We start from the raw sequence: 14,010 nt of genomic DNA, 5'->3' as shown, positions 1-14,010 counted from the left end.
GAACTTCCATTCTCTGTAACCCTATTTAAAACCAGATAACTTCACTTTCAGCTGCAAGTTGGTGAGATAGCAGTGTCATCCAATAGCTTGCCAGGTTACTCCCAGAGATCTCATCTCTACAGATCGGTGAGCCAAGTGTCCCAATGTTTAGTTCTTTTACTGAAAGGTAGCCATTTGAATTCAAGGGAACCTAAGTTATTACCTATACTTCTTAAATTGTCAGCATACTGTCCCTTTTCTTTTGATAAAGCATATCTTAAAGTAACTTATCTTTCACTCTGGGGCCCAAGATTCAAATCTAATTCAAGTCACCATATGTATTACCCCTGACAGTCAGTTAACAGTCCAGATTCAAAACATCACAGAGATGTTTGGGACTCAAAGTCCACCCACATTATCAATTTTGATTTGCCTGTAAGCTTGTTGGAGAGGCATGAAACCAAAGTTATCCTAAAGCCTAGGATAATGGGAAAATGGCCACCAAGTAAAAGTTTAAATATACCAATATGGACAAGTTTGTAGTTGTGTAGTTGCTGTTGATTATTGGGACTTGAGGCTCTGCCAGTAATTCACTTGGGGCATCAAAAATACCATGTTTAAAGATATTTAGATATCCATCCCACCTGGTATAACAAAGATGTCTTCTCTAAAACTTTTTTAATTGATCTTTATTCATCCAAGAACTGGGCATAATGTAAAGAGTCATAAGTATGGTTGGTTGGAAATATATCTTTAAGCCTTTTAAACATAATATTTTATGCATATACTATTTTATCAAATTTTCTCACACTGAATTTCTGACAAGTGACATATTCAGTAAGTTGTTATGTATCCTACATGCAAGTCACTCTTGTAGATATACAGAAATTCCAAATATGAGTAAGACATTACACTGTTATTAATAGATTTAAAATGTGGGCCAAATTATATATGAGCACAACTATATACAATAGAAACAATAAAACTAGTAGCTTAAAGATGATGCGAAGTTCTATAATGGTTCTGAAAATAAATCAGATTTTGAACAGGAAAAGAATAGGAAATCCCTCACAGAAATCTGTGTTAAGGCCTGATAGACCAGTAATATTCAATTTAAAAAAATGGATCAGAAAGAATTCTTAAACCAAGAGAATAGCAAAAAAAAAAAGAATTCTTAGACCAAGAGAATAGCAGAGCATACCTGGGAAAGTATACTTGACTACAACACAGGAAACGTTAGATAAGGAAAAGAGGGATCAAATCTAATAGGGAAGCTTGAATGACTCACTAAGCAGCTTAGAAATTACTCAGTGGCCAATATAAGATCACTAAAGTTTTCTCATAATGTAAAGATATTATTTCTTCAAAATATTTGTTGGGTTCTTCCTCTACATCAGGGCAGACACAGCCCGTGAATTTAAGGATCTTGTGGTCTAATGGAAAGACAGAAAAAACAAATACAATGTAAGGTGATATAATTTATTATACACCCATTTATGATAAAATATCTCCAGAAAGTGGGCATAGAGGGAACCTACCTCAACATCATAGAGGCCACATATGAGAAGCCCACAGCAAACATCATTCTCAATGGTGAAAAACTGAAAGCATTTCCTCTAAGATCAGGAACAAGACAAGGATGCCCACTCTTGCCACTATTATTCAACATAGATTTTGGAAGTCCTAGCATGCAATCAGAGAAGAAAAAGAAATAAAAGGAATCCAAATCAGAAAAGAAAAAGCTGTCACTGTTTGCAGATAACATGATACTATACATAGAAAATCCTAAAGATGCCACCAGAAAACTACTAGAGCTAGTCAATGAATTTGGTAAAGTTGAAGGACACAAAATTAATGCACAGAAATCTCTTGCATTCCTATACACTAACAATGAAAGATCAGAAAGAAAATTAAGGAAACAATCCCATTCGCCATGGCAACAAAAAGAATAAAATACCTAGGAAGAAACCTACCTAAGGAGACAAAAGACCTGTATGCAGAAAACTATAAGACACTGATGAAAGAAATTAAAAGTGATACAAACAGATGGAGAGATATACCATGTTCTTGTATTGGAAGAATCAACAGTGTGAAAATGACTATACTACCCAAAGCAATCTACAGATTCAATGCAATCCCTATAAAACTACCAATGGCGTTTTTCACAGAACTAGAACAAAAAATTTCACAATTAGTATGGAAACACAAAAGACCCCAAACAGCCAAAGCAATCAAGGAAAAAAAAAAACAAAAAACCAGAGCTGGAGGAATCAGACTCCCTGACTTCAGACTATACTACAAAGCTACAGTAATCAAGACATGGTACTGGCACAAAAACAAAAATACAGACCAAAGGAACAGGATAGAAAACCCATAAACCCATGCATCTACAGTCAACTAATCTATGACAAAGGAGGCAAGGATATACAATGGAGAAAAGACAGTCTCTTCAATAAGTGGTGCTGGGAAAACTGGACAGCTACATGTAAAAGAATGAAAGTAGAACACTCCCTAACACCATCCATACACAAAAATAAACTCCAAATGGATTAAAGATAAAAATGTAAGACCAGAGACTATAAAACTCTTAGAGGAAAACATAGGAATCTTTTTTGACCCACCTCCTAGAGTAATGAAAATAAAAACAAAAATAAACAAACGGGACCTAATGAAACTTAAAAGCCTTTGCACAGCAAAGGAAACCATAAACAAGACGAAAAGACAACCCTCAGGATGGGAGAAAATATTTGCAAATGAATCAATGGACAAAGGATTCATTTCCAAAATATACAAACAGCTCATGGAGCTCAATATCGAAAAAACAAACAACCCAATCCAAAAATGGGCAGAAGACCTAGATAGACATTTCTCCAAAAAAGACATACAGATGGCCAAGAGGCACTTGAAAAGAGGCTCAACATCACTAATTATTAGAGAAATGCAAATCAAAACTACAATGAGGTATCACCTCACAACGGTCAGAATGGTCATCACCAAAAATTCCACAGACAATAAATGCTAGAGAGGGTGTGAAGGAAAGGGAACCCTCTTGCACTGTTGGTGGGACTGTAAACTGATAGAACCACTATGGAGAACAGTATGGAGGCTCCTTAAAAAACTAAAAATAAAATTACCACATGACCCAGCAATCCCACTACTGGGCATATACCCAGAGAAAACCATAATTCAAAAAGACACATGCACCCCAACGTTCACTGAAGCACTATTTACAACAGCCAGGACATGGAAGCAAACTAAATGCCCACCAACAGATGAATGGATAAAGAAGATGTGGTACATATATACAATGGAATATTACTCAGCCATAAAAAGAAATGAAATTGGGTCATCTGTAGAGACGTGGATGGACCTAGAGACTGTCATACAGAGTGAAGTAAGGCAGAAAAATAAAAACGAATATCGTATATTAACGCATATATGTGGAATCTAGAAAAATGGTACAGATGAACCAGTTTGCAAGGCAGAAATAGAGACACAGACGTAGAGAACAAACGTATGGACCCCAAGCGGGGAAAGGAGGGGGTGGGATGAATTGGGAGATTGGGATTGACATATATATATATATATACACTAATATGTATAAAATAGTTACCTAATGAGAACCTGCTGCATAGCACAGGAAACTCCACTTCACTTCGCTGTACAGTAGAAACTAACACAACATTGTAAAACAACTATACCCCAAGTAAAAAAAAATGTATTATAGAAGTTGGCAAAAATTGTCTTCAGTAAAATAAATCTGAAAACAACTAATTAATTATGCAGAGACAGATAAAAGGGAGAGAGGCTACAGCAATGAGAGGCAGTGGGGTGCCCTGGAGAAGCATCTAAAGTTTGAAACTCAATAACTCTAGATCTGAATTGCAGCACAACCACTTATTAGCTGTGTAACTTTGAACAACTTGCTTAACCTTTCTTAGGTTGATTTTCCACAACTATAGGATGAGTTAATAGTGCTTACCTCCTAGGGACTTGTGACCATTAAATGAGATAATGCATGAAAAGCACTTGGCATTAAGTAGGCAATCAGTAGTGGTAGTAATTATTACAACATCCCAGGTGAAAGGTAATGAAAGCGGCAGTGGGGTGCTGGCAATGAGAATATAAAGCAAAGAGTGGAAGGAAAGTGCGCTAGAAAAGCACACTCTGTAGCAGTGGATCTCAGACTAGGTTGTGCCTATTTTAAACAGCACATGTTTCCTTGTCTCATCCAAATAGATTCTGATTCAAGGAGGGAAGGTTGAGAAAAACCAAGTGATTCCTGGTTTACAGTCCAGCTTTTGAGAAACACTACGCTACAGGACTTGGTTGCTGGCTGGATGAAGGAGAAAAATAAAAGGATTCAAAGATGCTCAGAGCAGGTGTTATTAATCCAAAGATAGTGATTCCTCAAAATGCTAAGGGATAGAATTCAAAGAGTTTAGGAACCACCCTTGGATATATGTTTGTATAAATGTTTGCTGAGAAGAAAATCCACAGCCTTTATCAGATACTCAAAGGGATTTCTATTCCAAAAAGTTTTGTTTCATGATTTAGAGATTGTGGTTTATCTGGGATAATGTTTAGCAATAGAAATGGAAAAGTCAGAACAACTTGGTCAGTCTGGGATGCATCTTGCTGGCAATTGATTATGTGACCAGGTATTAGGTATAGACTCTGTTCTGGAAGGTAAATTAGGAAGCATCTGTGGAAGAAAGAGGAGGAGGAACACCATAGGAATGGGGGGAAATCTTCAGAAGGAAAAATGAGGGGAGAAAATAGAAGGTGTCCAGACCTAAGAATTTGGATAACGGCTACACAGAGTAGATAAAGAATGAGTCGCCAGTGGAGGAGACCAAGAAGTAGAGATCTGAGTTCAATCCGGAAAGCCAAGGGAAGTGAAAGTTTCAAAATAGAGAAAAAGGTCAACAGTGTTAAACAGCGCAGAAAGCAGATACTGAGAGCCAAGAGGAGACCAAGAAGAAGAGATCTGAGTTCAATCCGGAAAGCCAAGGGAAGTGAAAGTTTCAAAAAAGAGAAAAAGGTCAACAGTGTTAAACAGCGCAGAAAGCAGATACTGAGAGCCAAGAGAAGGGTATTAGAGTTGCTTATTCAGTCATTAGCAACGTCAGAAGCATAATTTCCCAAGAGGCGATTGGGGTTGGGCTGCAAAGGGTTAATGAAGGAATGAGCGAGTATTAATTAAAATACTTGTTCTAAGTTCATAAAGTACAACATTTTCTCTGAATAAGACAGGACGTAAAGGCCTCTTTGAATTCTCATCCCACTGAAATTCTGTTTAAATAGCTTACTCTAGCAGCTAAAGACCCACAACCCGGGGCGGGGGAGGGGGAAGAAAGACCACTCGGGCGCAGCCTTAGGCTTAACAACTTGAGTCTTCCATTTCCAAATGACGACTATCTCCAGTAGCCGCAGAGAGTGATTCAAAAGCCAATTACTTCTGTGTGCCTCTATCCCCTTCCTGGTCTGATCTGTGGTGGAAGGCTAAGCACAGAGGGAAAACGGCAAATAAAACATTTGCCGTCTCCATAAAATACCCTCACGTTACAGGAGGATCATCCTGCTTCTTTGAACTAGCTAAAAACTGACCTTCCCTTGCTCAGAACTGCCTGTAAGAGTCCCAGGACTGGTTGTTCTGACATTCTTTTAACATCATCTCATCATCACAGCCAAAACTAATCACAAGAATATTACCCGTTGACAGGTGCATTTATTCTGTCAATTAAATCAGATGGTTAAATCAAAATGTGCCCCAAATCTCTCTTGTTTGCATTATCCATATTGGCGTTTCTTGGCCATGGTTCATTGCTGGCTGGAAGTCATCCAGCCCCCACAGAGTCACTTTGCGATACTGTGCCAGCAAGTTTCCATGCTCTGCGGCAGCCACTCCGGTGAGGCCAGAACAGCACTACAGGACTGACCTGGAATGTTACATTGCTTCACTAAGATTTATTAAAAAATGGAAGGAGGAAGACTTAGATCAATGTTTTTGGAATGGAAGAGGATATATCACCTCATGGCTAAGCACAGGCGACACGTGGGCAAATGAAGCGAAGATGCTAAAGACAGGCAGTAAAAAAGGCTCAAGGAAGGACAAAACCAGCTGCATGCCTCCAGCTTTCAGCCGCTTTTCTAAAACTCCCCTCCACCAAAGTGACCAAAGAAAAGCCTGAGGACTGACTCTTTCTGTTTTTAAGACCATTTCCCCAAGAAGACATGCAAGTATACCCATGACGAGCAATGGAGCCTAAATTCCGAAACATGTTCCCATATTCCTAGAACAGGGAGTGAGTTTACGCAACATTTTGGCCACAGTCACCAATCACAATGTGGCACATGAAGGACAGGTCTAGGATTTTAGTCCCTGGTGTACAGTTGAAGTGCCAGGATATTTTGGCTCCCATTTCAAAATCCCTTGCTTTTCTCAGCCAGTGCCACCACTGAAGCATAGCTATAAAGACGCTTGCTTTTTTGTAGGATGCATTTGAAAAGCAAATAGTTCTGCTTTGCAGAATATGAAAAGAAAACACAAAACTGAAATGGAGAGGTAACGAGTGAAAACAATCTAGGATGTGAATAAGAGGTGACCTGTCAGACTATAACAGTAGAGTCACTGGAGAATGTCATGTCTTCTAAAGGCATGTTTGGGCAAAACTGCAAATTTCATTCTGTGCATTATCTACCTGAAAGGCCCTAATGGCCTCTTGGAAACATTTCAAATTGTCAAACAAACATACATGTAGACTACCGTTTTAAAGCTTACAATTGCATTATCTCGCTCAAATGTCAGAAAGTTCTCAAGTTCTGTGAACTGTATTTAGCTTTTATGTCAATGCACATTATCTACCAAAGGAGCTGAGATGATTTTCCACAATGTTTGGGCTAGATACAGTCAGTGGCTTTCGGGAGGTTTGGGGGGTTTTTTGGACAAGCTTTTTAGCTTTAAAGCACGGCATGAGATTTTAGTTACTCAACTCTCATTGATTCTAACGGTTCAGTTCCTATATACCACTTAAAGAGTTTAGATCTATGATTTATTTTTGAGGACAGTTACAGTTAATCAGATAAATATCTATTCTGGCCAATCTGTAAGGCAGGTATTCTACCCACTTGAGAGAAGCTGTTTTGTAGATCTTTATTTGAGCACTTCTTAAAGAAAAACGTTATGTTCTACACCCAAGAGAACTATTTGATCTCCAACTTAGCTAATCAGCGTTTAGGACATGGACTGCATATATTAAAAACAGATATTAAGATTGTCAGGGAAAAAAAAGCCACCAAATATGCACGCTAACCAATATGAAGGATTTATCATCCAGGAGTTCTGTAATATCACTACAAATTCAGCAATACTAAGTTGCTCCCTGCCGAAGAGGAGGAATGGGAGAAGGATTCTAAAGGACCAGGTGCAGAGCAACGCTGAGTCTACACTTTACATAATTATTTCTCAAGGATGTAGTCAATAATCAAATAGGACCTATTTCCTGAAGTCTAGTATACAATTTTTTAATGTGAAAGTGATGGTAAAATGTCTCTCAGATGTTCCACTGGCCAGGCTAATATAATAGCCACAACTGAAGAGCCAAGTCTAAAGTCAGATGTGAGTGCTGTATCAAAAGGTACAATTTACCGTAGGCTTTTTGTGTTCCAGGCATTGTATGAAGTGCTCTGCGTATGTTATCTTATTTAATATTTGCAACAAATCTGTGAAGTATGATAACACCCATTTAACAGATGAGGAAACTGGGACTCCAAGAGTTTCAGTAATCTGACCATAACATGTAAGTAAAGAAGCCAGGATTCAAGTTCAAGTTCTTCTGACTCCAAAGCCTAAACACTGAACCTCTATATTCTACTGTTATCCTTGGCCATGCTTGGTGTATCCAGATAGGATGGAGATCAATGATTTTATGCCAAATTGCCTCAAATTTTACATCCTACTAAAATGCAGAAAGGTATAGTCCCCTTGCATGAGAAAACTATTCCTGAAAATTCAAGAATTCAAATTCTAACTCAGAAAGAATCAGAAGAGGAGGGAGTAGGGGAAAGGGAGAGGGAAGGGGAAAGAAAAAGGAAAGAAATTAACGTTACAGTAAACTGAGACTCTTAAACTTAGCCACAGTTCTGATTTTGATCATTTTGTAGAAGACTGAGATCTACCTAATTCCTTTCTCTTTGCCATTAAAACCTTGGTAATTTTCAAGATGTGTCACACATTCAAGCGGGAAAAAATGGTTGGACATGATTTCAAATCAATTAAAAATTCAGACTCTAATAAATAGTTTAATCTTTCACAAGGTTCTTGGTTACTAATTTGGGGGTATTCTACTAGCACATATGTTCTACTTTATCCTACCATACTTTAATCTTTCTATATATACATTGTAATATGTCTAATTAACAGTATATAAATAATATATCTGTTAGTTGAGATGAAATTAAGAAATCCCAGGGTTGTCTCAATCTTTTAAAAGTCAACCAAAGCTACCCACTGAGAGAATCTTCTTGTTCTGGGTTCCCAATCCTGGGTACTCCTTCATGAATATGTTCTGCTTAAGTGGATTCTAGCACTGAAGTGGATCTATCTCTAATACAACTCTCAAGAGCAGTTGACTTTTGCCCTTTCCAGTTCTCACTCTTGGTGGAAACATTTTCAATTCCTCAAGGTTGACTGCATTACTTTGTAGCACATCCTTAGTTTTAAAAGAAAAAAATTCAATTCCTTTCTTCCGCTTCATTTTTTTTTTTTTTTTTTTTTTTTTTTGGTCCATCTCCAATGTGGAAGCCACTAACCTATTTTTTTTAAAGGACTCACAAATAAAACTTGCCTTATATTCACTCAAATGGTGATGGTATGATCTCATTACCAGCCAACACCATTAAGTGCTCTCCCAATTCTACACATCTAAATCTTCTCTACAGTTTAGAACTTATTTCAATTCCTACCTCTTCCATCAGTATTCTTTATAGAGACTTTCCATAATGACCTCTTTAGGTAAATGATCTTCCATAACCTCTCCTTTTTCTAACCAGTTACGGCCGTCTCTGTCTTTATCAAATACTCTATTAGGACATTCAACTGGGTACAATTCAAGGTCTGGAACTGCTCTTTGTTTGCGTGGCTCCCCAAAATACAAATCTCTCCATGACAATCATAAACTGAGAACAGACTTTGTTTTGTATTTCTTTCTTATGCTGAATTCAATATCCTAAGAAAAAAAATGTAAGTCCTTAAAAATTTACCAAATATGTTTCTGGCATGTTGTGAATACAGCAGTGACATAAAAATAGTCGTTGAATTCAAATACAATCCTATCACTTTGGGTGACTTCAATTTTCAAGATTCAGCTTCTTAAAGAAATCTCTTCCATCTTCAGATTATTGGCCACCAGGGAAGAAAAATTTGTTGAAAGCAACACCTTCACATTCGAATGACCACTTTATGTAGGTATTCACACTACCAAAACCCTCTAAGAACACTGCATCCCTAGAGGTTAAGCTGTCACTAAAGAAGCTGCAGAAATGTGAGACTGGACCACTTGAAATGTGCTTCTGTGTTCTGGCTCTGGTTTATCCAGTATTCATTTTGAATGTGGTTGACAACAGACATTGGAAGCTGACTTAAATGAGTATTTATAAAACCCTTACTAGTGGTTCTTATGCTTTTGTGAGGGTTATCAGTCCCATTAAGAATCTGATGAAAGCTCATACTGACTGAAGTAAGTCAGACAGAGAAAGACAAATATCATATGATATTGCTTATATGTGGAATCTAAAAACAGGTTACAAATGAACTTATCTACAAAACAGAAATAGAGTTACAGATGTCGAAAATAAACTTATGGTTACCAGGGGGTAAGGAACCAGGGGTGGAGGGATAAGTTGGGAGATTGGAATTGACATATACATACTACTATACATAAAATAGATAACTAATAAGGACCTACTGTAAAGCACAGAGAACTCTACTCAATACTCTGTAATGGCCTATATGGGAAAAGAATCTAAAAAAGAGTGGACATATGTATAACAGATTCAATTTGCTGTACACCTGAAACTAACACAACATTGTAAATCAACTATACCACAATAAAAATTAAAAAAAAAAAATGCAGCAGCAAACCCTAAAATTCCTAAAACATGGCCCATGCTTTAATCAGTTTACATAAACCTACTCAACTCAGACTTGACTTTTATTCCTAAGGTCAACTAGGCATCACATCAATGTCAACGAACATGAAAAGAGAGAAGAGGCCCCTGGAATACAGCCAGATTTTTCAGATTCCATCCCATTTGAGTCTTTTTCTTTGGGTTGAGCCTCGTTATCATTAATTAGTGACTTCACTTGGGAGTAAATGGGTATCAACCATCTGACTTCCATTTGTCAGAAGATTCCTGGTAAGAGCAAAAAAATGAATGCATGGTAAATTCTGGACTACCTGCGCTCCCCCAAGGGCTTGGCATATGACTAAGCAAATATACTAGCCCAAAGAATCCACCTTTCCAAACGAATGGGCCTGGGTCCAGAAAACACAAATCTTATAAGGTTGCCTGGACTGCCAGCTGCCTCAATTTTAGCACAACGATTTAATGTATTTTAAATAAATGTAACATAAGGAAAAAATGCTTTGTACAAATTGGTCATCTGTTGTTTTTCTGGCTGGCACCATGATTTATGTAATATATCAGTAGAATGACATCTCTCTATCTGTGTCTTGGATAACAAAGTACATATGCAAGTTTCTTTATAGTGCTTTAACCCCCTGATGACTAGAAAGGTCCTACTGACAATTTATTTCTTACATAGCATCTAAGTAAGTTAAAGATGCTGTCGAGTATTTGAGTATTTTATTCTTTGCCTGTTCTACTCTCCTTTTCCTGGATACCATCATGTTCCCCACAATCCAGGCTGCAGAATTATTTTTCTCCTTGTGTACAGAAGTCAGCACTCAAGACTTGGGTGATATCCATCTCTACTCAAACTAGCATTAACTAAATTTTCATAATATCCCAAATTAGTCTTTATTGATTTAGTGCTAATTATAAGGGCCACATGTGTATATTTACTTTCTATTCCTCCTTTTCTCCTCAAGGAAAAAACAGAAATAATATATTCCTCCAGTTTAACAAAGCATAATGCAATTCTTGTGTGTTTGGTAGAGTACCAACACCACGGATGACATCAGCACAAATCACTGGAGCATGAACAATTGTTTTTAACCTATTTTGGATCACACACACATATTGTGAAAATCTTACAGAAACTTGGAACCCTCTCCCAAGAGCAATGTATATTTGCTCTTACATAAAATTTTGCATAAAATTTCAAGAGGTTCACAAGCCAGAAGAACATAACAATATGATTTTGTATGTCTTTCAATGATAAAGCATTGTTTTAGCTCTCTAATTAATCCCACAGGAATAACATGGTGAATTTGTGTTGTAGCTTGCTTGTAACAATTGTTTCTGGGCTAGTTAGCTTTTTTGGAGCTAATGAGGAAGGGGGTCATAGGTTCAATTCATTTAAGGGTCAGTTGGTTGTCATACAAAGAAAACGTCTTTGCCATATTGGTGGCCCACCATCTTGCAAATTTATGCATTTTTCTCACCAATGAGAGAATGGATGGCTAAGAACAAATCATCATTTCTTCCGGAAGGAAAACTCACAAGTGCTCTTCCTTGCTTTGGGGATATTAATAATTATATAATTATTGGAAGCAGTAACGTGTTATAGAAAGAAGATGAGGGTCAAGGGACCAGAACCAAAGTCTGCCACGAACTAGCTGACTGTGTGACTTTAAGCAAGTTCTTTGGCTTCCCTGGGTCTGTTTTCTCTTTAAATAAGAGGGCTAGACTAGGTAATTAGAATGATTTTGACTCAAAAATTCTAATATTAAGGATCAACGTATAAGAAAAGGATTGCATATAGTAGCAAAAATGAAAGTACATACAACATGGGGAGCCCGTAACAGTATTCAAATGATTCACCAGTAAAACAAGGTTCCCAGAGTAAAGCACTCTTATCCCTGTCATTGATTATGGAGAAACTTAATTCACAACAATCCTACTTACTGATTTACTTTTATAGTTGACCTACATGAATTTACACTAATAGATACACATATTTCGTGTTGAAATCTATACTCCTTAGTGCCTAAGGAAAAAAAAAAAAATACACATCACCAGGAAGTTAACAAAAGAGGAGAACATGATTTTTTATGTATTTAAAACCTTCTTAGTTCAGCAGAAAGGGACAGAAGGAGATCCTGAAAGGAACCAGTCTCTTCCATCAGTCAGAAAAATCAGATGGTGTCTCTGTATAGACTGATTAAGCGAAGCACAGATTAAAGCATATATCATTTTTTATATGCAACATACTACACATACACACACACACACACACACACACACACACACACACACACACCTGATAGACACTGTTAAGTCATGTTTCATGGTTTTGGAGGGGGGGAGCTTTGTGATACCAAAAAATGCCTCTATTTTCATTTGTTTTATAGTCTGGTAATTTGGCTACAGAGTTAATGCCCATTTAAGGGAATATGGTGTGGAACAACTGTGCAGCAATATTAAGTGAGGAAGCCATATGTTTCTCAGCCCCACCATACTGTCTGTGACTGCCCCTCACCCCTTGTGGATTAGCTTTTTCATCAGATAGGCCTGCAGTGGGTGGAATGCCTTTTTTACAGGTGTTTGGTGGAGATCACATGCAAAATAAAGATTTCTAAGGGGAGTGGGGCTGTGTAAAAACATCCAGAAATAGCAACTTGTTTTCACTTAAGATGCAATTCACAGAGGTCCGCTTCAGACTCTTAATTTATAGTATTATCTTTATATATCATAAGTGACTGCTTGCCCCTGGATAGCTGACACAGTGCCCAGAATATTCAGAGCTGTCTGGTTTTGATCATGCTATAGTGTGTCTAGAAAAGTATTAGAAGCAAACTTATTCCACCACTAGATTGTAACCAAAACTGAAAGTGTATTCCATCAAAGAGACTGCTTCACGTTAAATTCCAAGAAAGGGTACACTTTCTGGTGAAAAGATTAAAACATAATGAATTGTTAAATACACCCACAATACAAAACCACTTTTTGCAAGTTGTCACTGTAGTCTCCTGTAATCTGCTATGTTTTGGTACCATCTGAAATACTACAGCAATAGGCAGAAACATACAATAAAGTCAAGAGGGTCCTCAACTAAGCAGAAGGTTAAACATGGACACGGACAACTCCCGTCATCCGAGATTACATTATCGTGGTTTCCTTGAGCTTGAGAGAATTCTCCTCCAGTGACTCATTTGCTTCCCAAATTAAAGTGTAGGTGTGCACAGCCTCAAAGAGAAAAATCAAACAAGAGAGAGGGTATAAAAACAATACAAGTGGAGAAGCATGAGGTTTATATTTTTATGCTAATATACTGATAAGAAAAGGGCTCCATTTAGGGAGCAATAAAGAAGGGGGTGCAGGGGGAGGCTGTGAGCAGATCTCAGTGAAAAACACAGAGGCTTTCTATGCAGATGGGGGATTTAAAAGAAGTAAAATGATAACCACATAGTCAAGAGACTAGAAAAGAGACCTTGATGTTTGATAGTTGTAATAACCTGCAGAGTGCTCTAATGGCTCGGGGATCAGGTGCAGAGCTACAGCAATAACGAGAACTGAATAATTATCTCGGCCGTATCTGTATCACCAAAGTCCCAGCGTATGAGCTATATAAGGAGGCTTCTGCTGCCTCTCCAAGATTTCCTGAAATGTTAAATCACTGATTTGGGAGCACTTCCAGCATTAGTACTGCCCAGTTAGAAAGAAATAAAGCCCAGAATTCTCCTGTGGCAGTTCTAATGTCTTTGTTAATTATGAATTATGGGTAAACATGCAGACTCACAGAGGTCACGGCTGTCAGCAACAATAGTTTTCAAGAAGGATTTTTACGAGGGTCTTTTTCACTCCACCATAATGTCCATTTTATATACATAAACAGAGCCAGGC

Source organism: Balaenoptera ricei, chromosome 13 (genome assembly GCF_028023285.1).
Source record: "Balaenoptera ricei isolate mBalRic1 chromosome 13, mBalRic1.hap2, whole genome shotgun sequence".
In the NCBI taxonomy this organism is placed as follows: domain Eukaryota; kingdom Metazoa; phylum Chordata; class Mammalia; order Artiodactyla; family Balaenopteridae; genus Balaenoptera; species Balaenoptera ricei.
This window is presented reverse-complemented; position numbering follows the sequence as displayed.